Source organism: Macrobrachium nipponense, chromosome 14, assembly GCF_015104395.2.
Source record: "Macrobrachium nipponense isolate FS-2020 chromosome 14, ASM1510439v2, whole genome shotgun sequence".
Classification (NCBI taxonomy): Eukaryota; Metazoa; Arthropoda; class Malacostraca; order Decapoda; family Palaemonidae; genus Macrobrachium; species Macrobrachium nipponense.
The window spans coordinates 56432630-56446782 of NC_087207.1; the positions used below are offsets into that span (position 1 = coordinate 56432630).

The following is a 14153-nucleotide window of genomic DNA, read 5'->3' on the forward strand; positions in this document are numbered from 1 at the left end:
TTCTTCTCACGAAGAAAAAGAAGGAAGTATCTAACTGAGCTATAGAGGTCTTAAGACGAATTCTTCTTCTTTGCACCAAGCTCTGAATTGGACCACTTAGCTTGGTACACTCGATCAGAGGATTCTCTCTGGGTCTAGCAATAGCCCTTGAAGCTCTCTTTGAAAATCCTCTCTTTCTGAGGGGCTATCATAAGTCTCCTGACGTTCTGAATGACCTCTGAACTTTGCCAGAACTATCTTAGCTTTTGAAAGGTGGATAAGGCAATACAGATCCAGATTATGACCATCCAGAAGCATGGCATCCCTGTAAACGCCGCCTCTCTGGAACTGGGAGCATACCGTGTAGACGCTGTCTTGTTTGATGGTGAGAGATCCAACTGAGGCTCCCCAAATCCCCCAAAGCTTCTTGCAAGATTTGAGGATGTACGTCCACTATGTGGAGAGTACTTCTCCTCTCCTGCTGAGAAATGTCTGCCTTTACATTCTTCGAGCCTTGAATAAATCTTGTGAGCTCATACAAACTTGCTCTCTTTCGCCCAAATGATTAGGTCTCTCGCCGCCTCGCACAGAGAGACGATTGTGTCCCCCTGTTTTTGTGGACATGTTAAGAGAGAGCGTGGTGTTTTGTCTGCTTGAACTCACTACTTCCCTCTTACCTCTGTCTGAAGTGCATTAAGCCAAATGAATCCCTTCAACGCTTTTAGATTTATGTGCCAGGTTTCTCTGATGATCTGCCAAGTCCCGACACTTCCTTTCTCCCCAGAGTAGCTCCCCACCCTTTGTCCGATGCGCTGACAAAAAGATTAAGGTTGGGGCTCAACTGGCTTAAGACAATCTTCCTCTAGCCTTCCTTCTGATTTCCCCAAAGTAGTCCTGTTTGATTCCTTCCGAGATGGGGAACCGAAGGAGTACCTGGGAACTTCTTACTTTGTCCACTTCGCTTCAAGTACATTGAAGTGGTACTCAGTTGAGCCTGCCCAGACTTACAAATTGCTCTATTTTGAAGCCAAGGTTCCTAAAAGGCTCATCACTGATTCGCCGAGCAGTTGTCCTGACGAGAATTCCGTCTTTTTGTTCAGGCATGATTCGATCCTTGGCGAGACGGAAAAGCCTGAAAACGAACTGAATTCAGTCTCACTCCTAAATACTTCTCCTGAGAGGTGTTAGACATGACTTTTCCTTTTTCTACAACCCTAGGCTTTCCGTCATTCCACTTAAAGTCTTTTGTAGGTCCTCCACCCCTTCTGTCTGGACCTTGCCCTGAGAAGCCAATCGTCTAGATACATGGATCTTCGTATCCCTCTAGATGAAGCCACTTTGCTACTGACTACAGACTCTGGTGAACCACTTGTGGAGCTGTCGCAGGCCGAAGCAGAGGCCTGAACTGATACATGCGCCCTGGAACACGAATCTCAGGAATCTTCTCGAGTCCGAATGAAATCGGAATAGGAAATAAGCGTCCCGAAGGTCTTATGAAACCTCCAATCTCCAGGTGAAGAGCTGCTAATCCGATTGGGTCGTTTCCATAGAAAAACTTCGTCTTCAGGACAAAGACGTTCAGGGCACTGACGTCCAAAACCAGGTCTCCAACCCCCTGGCCTCTTTCCAGGAAAAGGCATTGTAAAATCCTGGTTTCCGCGGAGAGTCCCCTAACTCTATGCCCTCCTTTCAGTACAAGGCGAGAACTTCTTGTGGGTGCACAATTTTTCGGAGTTCCCGGTAGGCTGACAATTCGACAGGAAATTCTGTGAGAGGGTGGTGCTTTATGAACTGAATGGTGTTCCTTCCTTCATGACCTGGACCGTCCAAGGATCCGCTCCGAGATGAAACCAGGTCTGTCAGAATGGGGGGGGGTGTAATCTGCTCCTACTGCTGTTGAGGACTACGGGCCTACTCTTGATGTAAGAGGGAGTGGTTTTAGGGGAAGAGCTCTACTCTCCCACGAAACCTGGAGGAAGTCGAACGGGAGCCTCTCCCTCGAAACGGTTTAGGAGCTTCACGTGGAGGGAGCCTCCGAGAAGCAGAAAGACCGGAGCTATCTTCCTGGGCTTCTTCCACTGACTGTGATAAAGATCCTGGGTCGCTTTTGTGTTAAAGATGAGCGTCTCGCTCTACATTCTCTTGCGGAAATAGGTGTTTCTGTCCAAAGGAGAGAGAGCAGGCAGACTTCTGGTTCGCTGAAACCCCTTTCGACAAGAAGGAAGCACCAAGCTGTCTCTCTCAACACTCCAGAGGCGAAAATGGCAGCGAGCTCCGAAGCTCACATCCACAGATGCCTTTATCGATACAATCCAGTACCGGCAAATCCTTCAACTGCCTCCTCCGACAGTCCAAATGACTTACTTTCTGGCCAGCGAAGCAATGGCCCAATCCAGGAATCTAACAACTTCGAAACACGGCAAACACTCTTGCAAAGATGCTCAGTTCATTTTGTTGCAAAGAATCTTGCAGTAATTAAGAGGCTTGCTCTGCGGGAGAGTTCCACAGACTAGAAAAGTCTCCCTGAGCGGATGCAGTCACACCCAGGGAAAACTTCTCCATGTCCAAGACCAGACACGGCTCCTTGACGAAAAGTCTCGAAGGGGGAAGACAAAAAAACATTTTTCCCCTGTTCCCTCTTCTCCAAAGCCAAGCGTTAACTTTCTTGATCGCTTTCTTAGCCGAAATCGAGAGACGAGACGCGTGAACGGGACGAGAGTCAGGCTTCCTGGTCCTTTTTCCACTGCGAACTAGGAGAACTGGAACGGGAAGCGCAAAAGATCTCCAAAGTTTTGTCCAACGAAAGATCGTAAAGGAGTTTATACCCCGACAAATGCTTGTCTTTTCTGTAAGTCCTTCTCTTTCTTCCTCCACGTCCGAAGCTTCCTTCACGAAACTGCGAACAATTCCATCGTAAGAGAGCCTGTTCGGTGGCGAAGTCCACGCCCTGACGCGTCCGAGGGGGTGTGAGAAAGCAAGAAGAAGACTCTGAGCCTGTCTGAGACGTATCCGGGCGCTGGCTGGCGGCTGCGTTGGCGGCTGAGCTGCGCCGCGCGGCGGCTGGGTGGCGCTTCAGAAGCGGAGCCTGACGTGGCGCCATAGACGGAGTCAGGAAAGAGTCCGACCAGCGGCCTGAATGGGCGTCTGAAGCGGAGTCACTGGAGAGTTCTGAGCCTGAAGAGGCGACTGCAAAGGAGCCTGCGAAGAGGACTGCACAGTAGTCTGCGGAAGATGTAAGGCGGTCGGGAGCGCATTCGGGGACGAAAGAGACTTGCCAAAAAGCTCCAAGATACTGCCTAACTTGGCATTCATCTGTTCAAACACCGAAGGTTGAGGATCCACCGACGTAGAAGGCGCGGGAGGTGTAGAAGGATGATCCACAAACACGTCTGGAGCCGCATGGAGTTATCGCTTGAGGAGGCTCTGGAGAAGGCTCCGAAGGGGTGTGCGTGTTCGGCTTCTCCAATTCTATGAGAGAAGGGCGATAAATCGAAACCGCCGGAGAAAAGGCTTCAGGCTCCTCCCAAAAACTACAAGAAGGTTCGGCAGCCGCCACCTTCTTGGGAACCGCAGCAGGCGAAACATCGCGCGACCTTTTCAGCGGTCTAGAAGTCTTATTACGCCAACCTCTATAAGAGGAAACATCTGAACTAGAGTCACTTGACGAAAAAACCACTTCCTCGCAACACCTTTCCAATGGTGAGCGACAGCATCCTGGGATACGGCTACAGGATTGCTTGAGGGGGCGGCTGCTCGGGAACAGGTCCCGCTCGCCTCCCTTCGGTTTTCGGCATGCCTCCTCCCAGGATCTGGGGAGTTTGACAGGGGCCTAGACCTAGGAGAACGAACGGGCCGAACAACCACCTCCTCCACTACACTTGCACTAAGTAATTTATCACACTTAACTACCACTTCTTGCAGTCTCACCCATTTTCTGCATAGTGGTGAGGAAAGAGACAAATTTCGAGTCCATATCGGCTCTTAATACTGACACGGGATCGGGATCGGGAGATACAGATTCGAGGGCAGGAGCAACCACTACGGGGTTAATAGGAACAGGATTAATAGAATTCAGAGGAATATCCTGGCTACTCACTAACTTAGAAGAAGATCTCTGTGAAGCCTTTCTGATTCTATCTTTTTTCTAACTTTCTCATATACTTTCCCAGTGCCTTCCACTCATGAGATGTTAGAGACTTACATTCTTCACACGTATTCTCAAAAGAACATTCACGTCCCCTACAACTAACACAAGTAGAATGAGGATCAAGTGAAGCTTTAAGAAGTCTAGTCTTACACCCACTACTACACACCCTATACTGAACAGAGCCGGTGTCAGACATCGTGAAGAATTCAAAATAATTCCTAAAAAGGACAACAATATCAAAACCAAAATAACTATAGCGCTATCAAAAAGATCAGTAAACTCAAGGTACATCACCAAAAGGAGAAAACCAAGATGATCAAATCCAAATCCAAATTCCAACCAGCAGAGGAACCGTGTTACCGGTTCCGACGGCAGGCAAAACTTCTGATTTAATTGTTGGAATGGTTCCCGGTACCCGGTAGAGGGCGGGAGTAGAGGGATCACCTGTCAAACCATTAGCGCTACCGCGAATTTCAAATTCTGCCGTGACGTCAGGAGACGACAGCTATATGTAACCACCGGGTAAGTTATATAAGTGAAAATCTTTCTTATTGAAAGCTTCTTAGCAAAAGGCAGACAATATTTTATTTATGTTTGCTTAACTATCCCCTCAATCCGAGGCTAAAACCACGATTGTAGGGGAGAGACACGGTTATTCATTCCATCCCGCAGGAGAGACATATGTTACCACCGCCCACTCATGACCGACACCTACATGATACTGCGTTGGTGCCTAAGCGATAGCAGTCTCGTTAGCCGACTGGCCTTACTCTTCCAGAGTTGCCAGCTACTCCATTTAATAAAGGAATCTTATAACATTATTATCGAACTTCAGGAAGTTCTTATAATGCATATCTAAGCGAAACAAGACTTCGATAAATCTAGAAGCTAAGTAGGTGTTGTCTTAACAATCCCTTTAAGCGTAGTCCTTCCTAGGAAATTCCTGGAAGGATACTGGTAATTGAGTTGCTCAGCAAAGAAGTAACTACGGTATGTGCTTATGATTTGCCGTATCGTATTCTCATACAGCAGATACTCTACTACCTTCTTTCCCTGCCGAGGCAGATAGAGAAAGGATATTCTGGCGCCTGGATCCTTGCACCTAGCGCCTGGAATGTTCCGCGCGCCTGGAATGTTCCGCGCGCTAGAAAGGAGACTCGCTCCTGGAACGTTCCGCTTTGCGTGGAAGGTCCCGTGCGCCCTGACAGTTCCGAGCGCCTACTAGACCCCCTTTTAGAAGAGCCCTCTTGCCCGGAAACGTTCATGGAAGGATCGTTCTGATTGCCACTCTACTGTAAGGGCTCCTTGCTCTAGCCGTCTGTTTTTCTGGCGCAATTTGCGCCAGGCTGGCGCTTCGTCTCTTTGAAGGCGCCTTGCGCCAAGAAAATTTTCTAGAACGCGGCTCGCGTTTGGTTGTAGGAACGCGGCTCGCGCTAGTCTGTTAGCTGGAACGCGCCTCGCTGCTGGCTATAGGAACGTACCTCACGCTAGCTTGCTGGAACGCGGCTTCATGGCAGCGGCTGGCTCTTTGCTCAGTGTTCTCTTAGTTTTTCAGAGAACGCGCTAGATCACTCCAAACATACATTCTTCGTCTTTTCGGATGTAAGATGAAGAGACGCACTTTTGTTTTTTTAAGGATGCCTTATCAATGGCTATCCTTGGCAGTCTGGGACGTTCTACAGAACCTGCCGAGGGAGCCTGACCGGTGGGGTTTCTCCCTAACCTTCCTGCGCTGTCGACTTTCTCCTCCACTGGGTCTGGGAGTTTGGAAGAGGTCTAGGCCTGGAAGCGCTACGGAGCCGATCAGACGCACCCTCCACTGCACTGGGAACACTATATTCACTTCTTACCTTTTTTAGAGCTCGCCTTTTGAGCTCCATCCATTTATCTTCAAATTTGCACATATGAATTTGTAGATTCTGTGGAGTAAGAAGGTGATGAGGATGCAAACTAACTAGCTAATTGTCAATACTCTAACTGCTCGTTAGTACGAGAGCTCTTAAAGCTTCTAAAGGAAGCGTATCTAGTTATATGCTTTCTGACTTCCTAAAGTAGGAAGTTAGATCTTATATTTCCTTCATCAAGTTCTAACACTTATACACGTATTAGTGAAAAAAAAAAAAAATCAATATTTCCCTTATTGCAAAATATAAGTGTCTACGAAAAATTCTGTAGTTTCACGTAATATTATTCTTCGAAATTTCGAAGCCAAAATTCATTAAAAAGTTAAAAAAGCGAATATGCCAAACCAAAGACCCAGTACTTCCCTGCAAAGACAGCCCAGAAGGTCGATGGCGATGAAAAAACGAAAATCAAGTCAGGAGGTAGCAACAACGTATGTTGACACTACCGCGACAGAGAAAATCTGGTTCTAGAACGGTAATCGTTCCTATTCCTGCCACCCAGCGGCAGGGGCGGTAGATCACCTGACCTACCTGCAGCGTGTGCCGCGAAATTCGAATTTCTGTCGGGGACGACGGAGTCTATAGCTAAGTATATATCTGCTGGGTAAGTTCCATGTACAAAATTGTTATTCCCGGGGTCATGGTTTGAACTGAATTCATTTTTACCTTGTAATCGGTGGTTTTATCCTTACTGCCATCACAGCTGAAACTCCAGTGCTTATTTGATTGTAATTATACACATTTTGGTCTTAATCCACTCCACATTGCACTTGAACCACGTTGTTGTTCCTGGTTCCTAAGCGCTCACTCCACAAACACAGTTACGAGCAGCAGAAGACGACACTGTTTATGATGTGCAAAGCTTTATTCCCTTAATTGTTTACTTTACTCATTATTTAGTTTAACTTTACTGTGTTATTTCAAAATGTTTATTTAATTCATGTCTATTATCCCTTTTTTGCGGCCAAATTACTCTGAAAAATTACAGATATTTCTAAAGTAGATACATTCCAATGTTTCTAACCTTGTCGTACATCTGGCTGCCGAAAACCATCGCGGAGCAGACGCCGATTAGTGGATTATATATATACGTATATATATTTTTTTTTTCTAGCACTTTTCATTTATTTAAGTCTATATTAGTATTTTGATTTTTTTAATAACTGTATGCCAGAAATAAAGTAACCGGTTTATGTTTGCATGCTAAGAATGGCAAAATCATCGTTGCCACATTAGTGGAGCTTCACACATATGCTAATGCATTATCATAAACTGTTTCCATGAATTCTAGTTGTCATAGTAATGCTATAATGATAAAATTGCTTTAATATTCATGTATATATACTTTCAATACATAGGCTAATTTCACCAATTTCCACGTTTTGTGTGTAGTCTTATACCCAGTTTGGAGGGTCAACACATACCGAATGGCAACAGAGAGAGAGAGAGAGAGAGAGAGAGAGAAAGGAAGGCAAAGGAACGAAGAAGAAAAGGGGTGGCGGTGGAGGGGGGGGGAGAGGGTAGGTGGAGCTTTATACGCGTGTTCGTATCCATTTCTGCATAATGGAGTTTTTGTCTCTTGGTACAAGGACAAGTGTCGGTATTCTTTACAATTAGTGATTCACGATACCCTTATAAATTACGGTACTGGGTGTAATACACTATAGCAAAATCTCGTTTTGATACGAGTGTTCGTTACAGAAATATTGCCAAAAAACGTACTTGCACTGTCTCTGAAACCCATAGTAGGTATGCTGCTTAGTTGTTAATCAAGTTTTTTGTAATCAAGTATTTTTTACAAGCTAGCTATTGTATAAATTTGTATTTTTCTCAATCATAACATATGCTCCTCAATGCTAACTTTCCTCTTTTAACAACTTTCTGTTCATTGCAAATTCGGCCCCATTAATTTCTTATAGTGTGAAGGCCCAGGGAGCGAAAGCGATTGCGTCACACTATGGCGGTAATCTGGCAGTAAAACATCTTCATATATCCAAAAAGTAAATAATAAAGATATATATATGCGCATTACGATTATAACAATTACATGAATAGCTGATAACAATCTGTATGAATAACAGGTAAACTGTTCTGCAAGAAAGTTGAGTATAGCAATTCATTTACAATAGGCACGTAAGTTAAGATGTCGTGACGTCATAATACAGGACTTAAAAGAACGTTCTAATTCTGAAAAATAATTACTTAAATTTGAGTCAGAATCGAGTTACTTTTTCAATAATGAATATTTTAAAATTAATCATCATAAATATGTAAAATATTGATATTTTACTATTTATTTAAATAATTATCTAGTGCACGCTTCGTCCTCTTCTTCTACCAAAACAGTAGTTTCCTTAAAAACGTTGTGGTCAGGGACCATTTTCCGATTGTTGTGATGAAAGTGACCCAGCGTCTATGGGTACAAGTGGTGTGCGGATTTATCACAGGAAATGGGAAGTTTGTTGACACAAGCAACTCCACAAACATCGAGATGGCGTCAATCTTCTAAGTTATGTAAGCGTAAGTAAAAATTTCGAAAGCGTTTTGGTGAAATTTGCACTGCGTTGGCCACCCTTTTCACTACCCTCTGTTTAAAGTTTTAATTTTGCCTTAATTTCCAACTTTGGAGAAAATACCTACTTCGAAAGTAGAGTAGAGGTCTTTAGCTGCGTCTCTCACCAACAAGAAGTCACGACTGATGAACATCTCTGGTGTCAGGACGCGTTATAAGTACTTTTTCGGAGGGTGTCCATCCGTGACCGTCGGTGTGTTGGGCCAGTCCATGCGGTTGTTAACCTATAAACTGTTGTGTAACTGACCTGCAAAAATTAATGTTTTTTTCCAAAAGAATATCCTACTTTTGGTAATTTTAAGCCCTCATTCTGCGGTAAAGTAGACTATGGCAGTCGACGTTTTTCTACGTTATTTTAATTACTGAACAAGAATTTAAAGTAATATTTATTCGGACGACTGTAATTAACCCCCAGGGGCCAGTACTGAACACGGCGAAATACATTGGATGCCCCAATCCCTAGTGGATGTCGTATCAGCGGTTACGTTCCTTACAGTCCGTGCGGAACTAGGGGGAAACACCAGCGACTACCAACCCTTATCACGGTGGACAGGTCTTATTCACTCGATATTTAAATGGTGAAACAAGAATACAATTACAACTCCAAGCATACCATTCAAAAGATTGAAGTTTCATCAACATAATGTGATATATGAAAGCCCCATACGAACTAAAATAAGCATGTGACGCTCTTCGTAAAATATGTTTTCAAGGCAGTTTTGAAATCCAATATGGCGGCTACCCTGTGGATGTACAGGTTCTGATCAGTGACGACCACCATCTTTCCCAGCCTTTCCAGCATTCATTTGAACAATGTTAGTGTATATATGTAACGCTTATTGATCTTACTCAAGATTGCAGTTGTAATCAGCACAATAAAACAACATTTTGTTGCCTATATTACTGAAAGTATGAAACTTTTTATTCCCGGGATCATGGTTTGAACTGAATTCATTTTTACCTTGTAATCGGAAGTTTTTATCCTTACTGCCATCACAACTGAAACTCCACAGTGCTCATTTGATTGTTATTATACACATTTTGGTCTCAATTCACTCCACATTGCACTTTAAAGCAAGTTGCTGTTCCTGGTTCCTAAGCGCGCGCGCCACAAACACAGTTACGAACAGCTGACGACGAAACTGCAAAGTTTTATTCCCTGAATTGTTTACTTTACTTGTTATTTAGTTCAACTTTACTTTGTTATTTAACAATTTTAATTAAATTCATGTATATCATCATTTTTTTGCAACCAAAATTACCCAGAAAAATTACAGATATTTCTAAAGTAGATACAATCCAATGTTTCTAACCTTTTCGTACATCTGGCTGCCGAAAACCATAGAAGAACGACTACGGATAAGTGGATTACATATATTTTTTTTTTTGCTTTTTTGTTTTTGCTAGCACTTTTAATTGATTTAAGTCTATATTAGTATTTTGAATTTCTTTAATAACTGTATGCCAGAAATAAATGTAACCTTTAATGTTTGCATGCTAAGAATGGCAAAATCATCGTTGCCACATTAGTGGAGGCTTCACACATACGCCGATTCATTATTATAAACTGTTTCCATGAATTATAGTTGTCATAGTAATGCAATAACGATAAAATTGCTTTAATATTTATGTATATATACTTCCAATATATAGCCTAATTTCACCAAAGTCCACGTTTTGTGTAAGTCTTAAACCCAGTTTGGAGGGTGAACACATACTGAATGGCAACAGAGAGAGAGAGAGAGAGAGAGAGAGAGAGAGAAAGGAAGGCGGAGGAACGAAGAAGAAGAAGGGATGGCGGTGGAGGGGGGGGGGGAGGGGGGGGGGGGAGGGTAGGTGGAGCTTTATATGCGTGTTCGTATCCATTTCTGCATAATGGAGTTTTTGTCTCTTGGTACAAGGACAAGTGTCGTTATTCTTTACAATTAGTGATTCACGATACCCTTATAAATTACGGCACTGGGTGTAATGCACTATAGCAAAATCTCGTTCTGATACGAGTGTTCATTACAGGAATACGTATTGCCCAAAAACGTGCTTGCACTGTCGCTGAAACCCATAGTAGGTATGCTGCTTAGCTGTCAATCAAGTTTTTTGTAATCAAGTATTTTTTAAAAGCTAGCTATTGAATAAATTTGCATTTTTCTCAATCAAAACATATGCCCCTCAATGCTAACTTTCCTCTTTTAATGACTTTCTGGTCATTGCAAATTCAGCCCCATTAATTTCTTATGGTGCGAAAACAGAGGCCCAGGGACCAAAAACGATTGCGTCACACTACGGCGATAATCCGGCAGCAAAACATCTTCATATATCCAAAAAGTAAATAATAAAGATATATATGCGCATTACGATTATAGCAATTACATGAATAGCTGATAATCTGCATGAATAACTGGTAAACTGTTCTGCAAGAAAGTTGAGTAAAGCAATTATTTACAATATGTACGAAAGCCAGATGTTTGACGTCATAATACGGATTAACGAAGGTCTAATTCCAAAAAATAATTTCTTAAATTTGAGTCAGAATCGAGTTACTTTTTCAATAACGAATAATTTCAAATTAATCATCATAAATATGTAAAATATTGATATTTTACTATTTACTTAAAAAATTATCCAAGTGCACGCTTCGTCGTCTTCTTCTACCAAAACAGTTGTTTACTAACAAACGTCGTGGTAAGTTTCTGTGTTCCGATTGTTGAGATGAAAGTGCCCCAGCGTCTGTGGGTACAAGTGGTGTGCGGATTTATCACAGGAAATGGGAAGTTTATTGACACAAGCGACTCCGTAAACATCGAGATGGCGTTAATCTTCTAAATATTTCGAGTTGTATGGCGTCAATCTTCTAAATATTTCGAGTTGTAAGTAAAAATGTTGACAGCGTTTTGGTGAGATTTGAACTGCCGTGTACACCCTTTTCACTACCCTCTGTTTAAATCTTAAAATTTGGCCTTAATTTCTAACTTTGGAGAAAATACTTACTTCGAAAGGAGAGTAGAGGTCTTTAGCTCCGTTTCTCACCAACAAGAAGTCGCGACTGATGCCCATCTCCGGTGTCAGGACGTGTTATAATGTACTTTTTTGGGGGTGGTACACATTGATCGTACATGGTCCACCCCTATACCATGCGGTGTTTTAACCTACTATTCTTTAGAATTGCCCTGCAAGAAACGTAACCGCTGATACGACATCCACTAGGGATTGGGGCTTCTAATATATTTTGCCGTGTTCAGTACTGGCCCCTGGGGGTTAATTACAGTCGTCCGAATAAATATTACTTTAAATTCTTGTTCAGTAAGTAGGGTAGAACACCACGGCAGGCCAACCCTCATCACGGTGGACGGATCTTATTCACTCTATATTTAATTGGTGAAACAAGAATACAATTGCAACTCTAAGCATACCATTTAAATGACTGAAGTTTCGTCAACATAATGTGATATACTATGAAAGCCCCATACAAACTAAAATAAGCATGTGAGCTCTTCGTAAAATATGTTTTCAAGGCAGTTTTGAAATCCAATATGGCGGCTACGTTTTGCATGGAAGGTTCTCATCAGTGACGGCCACCATCTTTCCCCAGCCTTCCCAGCACTCATTTGAACAATGTTAGCGTATATATGTAACGTTTATTGATCTTACTCAAGATTGCAGTTGTAATCAGCACAATAAAACAACATTTTGTTGCCTATATTAGTGAAAGTATGAAACTTGTTATTCCTGGGGTTATGGTTGGAACTGAATTCATTCTTACCTTGTAATCGGTGGTTTTTATCCTTACTGCCATCACAACTGAAACTCCACAGTGCTTATTTGATTATAATTATACACATTTTGGTCTTAATTCACTCCACAGTGCACTTGAACCACGCTGTGGTTCCTGGTTCCTAAGCACTCACTCGGATGTATACTTACGAGCAGACGACGTGAGGAAAAATGACTCATCGTTGCCAATCTAGTGGAGCGTCACACATACACCGATGCATTTACAAACTGTTTCGATGAATTCTAGTTGTCATAGTAATGCAGTAATGATAAAATTGCTGTAATATGTATGTATATATAATACAAATAGATACGCTAATTTCACTTATTTCCCCCGGTTTGTGTAAGTCTATACCTAGGTTTTGGAGGGTAAAACACATACCAATTGACAACACTGATAAACAATTGAAGAGCGCAAAACGCTGCAAAGAATGCCGTAGTCCCCTTGAATAAGTGCTGGTAAGAGGTTGGTTTACAATTGTTGTGATGAAAGTGCCCCAGCGTCTATGGGTTCAAGTGGTGTGCAGATTTAGCACAGGAAATGGGAAGTTTGTTGACACAAGCGACTCCGTAAACATCAAGATGGCGTCAATCTTCAAAACATTTTTAGTTGTAAGTAAAAATTTCTAAAGCGTTTTTGTGAGATTTCCACTGCCGTAGCCACCCTTTTCACTACCCTCTGTTTAAATCTTAAAATTTGGCCTTAATTTCTAACTTTGGAGAAAATAGCTACTTACTTCGAAAGGAGAGTAGAGGTCTTTAGCTCCGTTTCTCACCAACAAGAAGTCGCGACTGATGCCCATCTCCGGTGTCAAGACGCGTTATAATGTACTTTTTCGGAGGGTGGCAAGCGTTGATTGTAGGTGGCCTGTTTGGCCTGCTGTGATGTTTTACCCTAAAATAACGTAGGAAAACGTCAACTGCCATAGTTAATTTACCGCGGAATGAGGGCTTAGAATTACCCTACTTTTTTCTACAAAGGATCACAGTTACATAGCTATTCCAAGGACTACTACGGCTTGCTTAACATATAGTACCTAGGTATCAAATATTACTAGCTAGGTTAGGCTCAAGGAAGGGTCAATGTCATTCTGCAAACACAAAGCCTAGCTTCATTTGTTCCTGCAACTATTGTTTACAATTTACCGTAATTATTTTTCGGTCTTACCACTTCTCCACGAATTTTTGAGGACGTTGCATTGATGATAATGAAGGTTCGCCATTACCTACTATATTTCAACTTATTCTGTTATGACTATGACTACTATCTAGTACGTTCGCAGAATGTAAACATTTCACGATCTGCTTCTTCTTCTCTACGGTTGAGGCAGGACATGTAGTAGGCTAATAACATTTTTCTATAATATAAATGCAAAAATTTATCAAATAAAGGAAAATCATAGCTGGTTTATACTATTACATTTTCATGTAGCCATGAAAACTTTGGGCAATGGCGTGGTAAACTATTTTCTAATAAAAAACACGAACGTGATTTTTCCCACCAGCTGATATTGTCTGTAATTTTGCCCCTCATCGTTCGATTACCACTTAGTTTTGCGTTTCTTCTACCAGTCATGGTTGGGTTAGATGGAAAAAACTGAATAGTCCCACCAGGAATAATGAAATACTATACTTACAGCGCACAAAAAAAAAAAAACACGGCAGAAATAGTTGTGGGGTTTGTAATGTTTTAATTGTTTAAGTTTCTTCATCGTGTTCTGTCTTCGACGAAGGTACTCTATAGAGACCTCACTCTTAATTTTACCTACAAATTCACTGAATT

General features: G+C 42.3%; 1 protein-coding gene across 6 annotated transcripts in view; it reads right to left on the bottom strand.

The window, feature by feature from the left end:
• LOC135226523 (uncharacterized) overlaps positions 1–13689 on the bottom strand; it is a 54298-nt gene extending 40609 nt beyond the window's left edge. For 3 of the 6 annotated variants that reach the window (XM_064266161.1, XM_064266160.1, XM_064266158.1), the window contains exon 1: positions 13539–13684. The gene's annotated coding sequence lies outside the window, so the exon portion shown is untranslated. Of the gene's footprint in view, positions 1–6696; positions 6799–13538 lie in introns of those variants that run through there. The other 3 variants (XM_064266163.1, XM_064266162.1, XM_064266157.1) reach the window with 2 other exon arrangements.
• Positions 13690–14153: the final 464 nt, after the last annotated feature.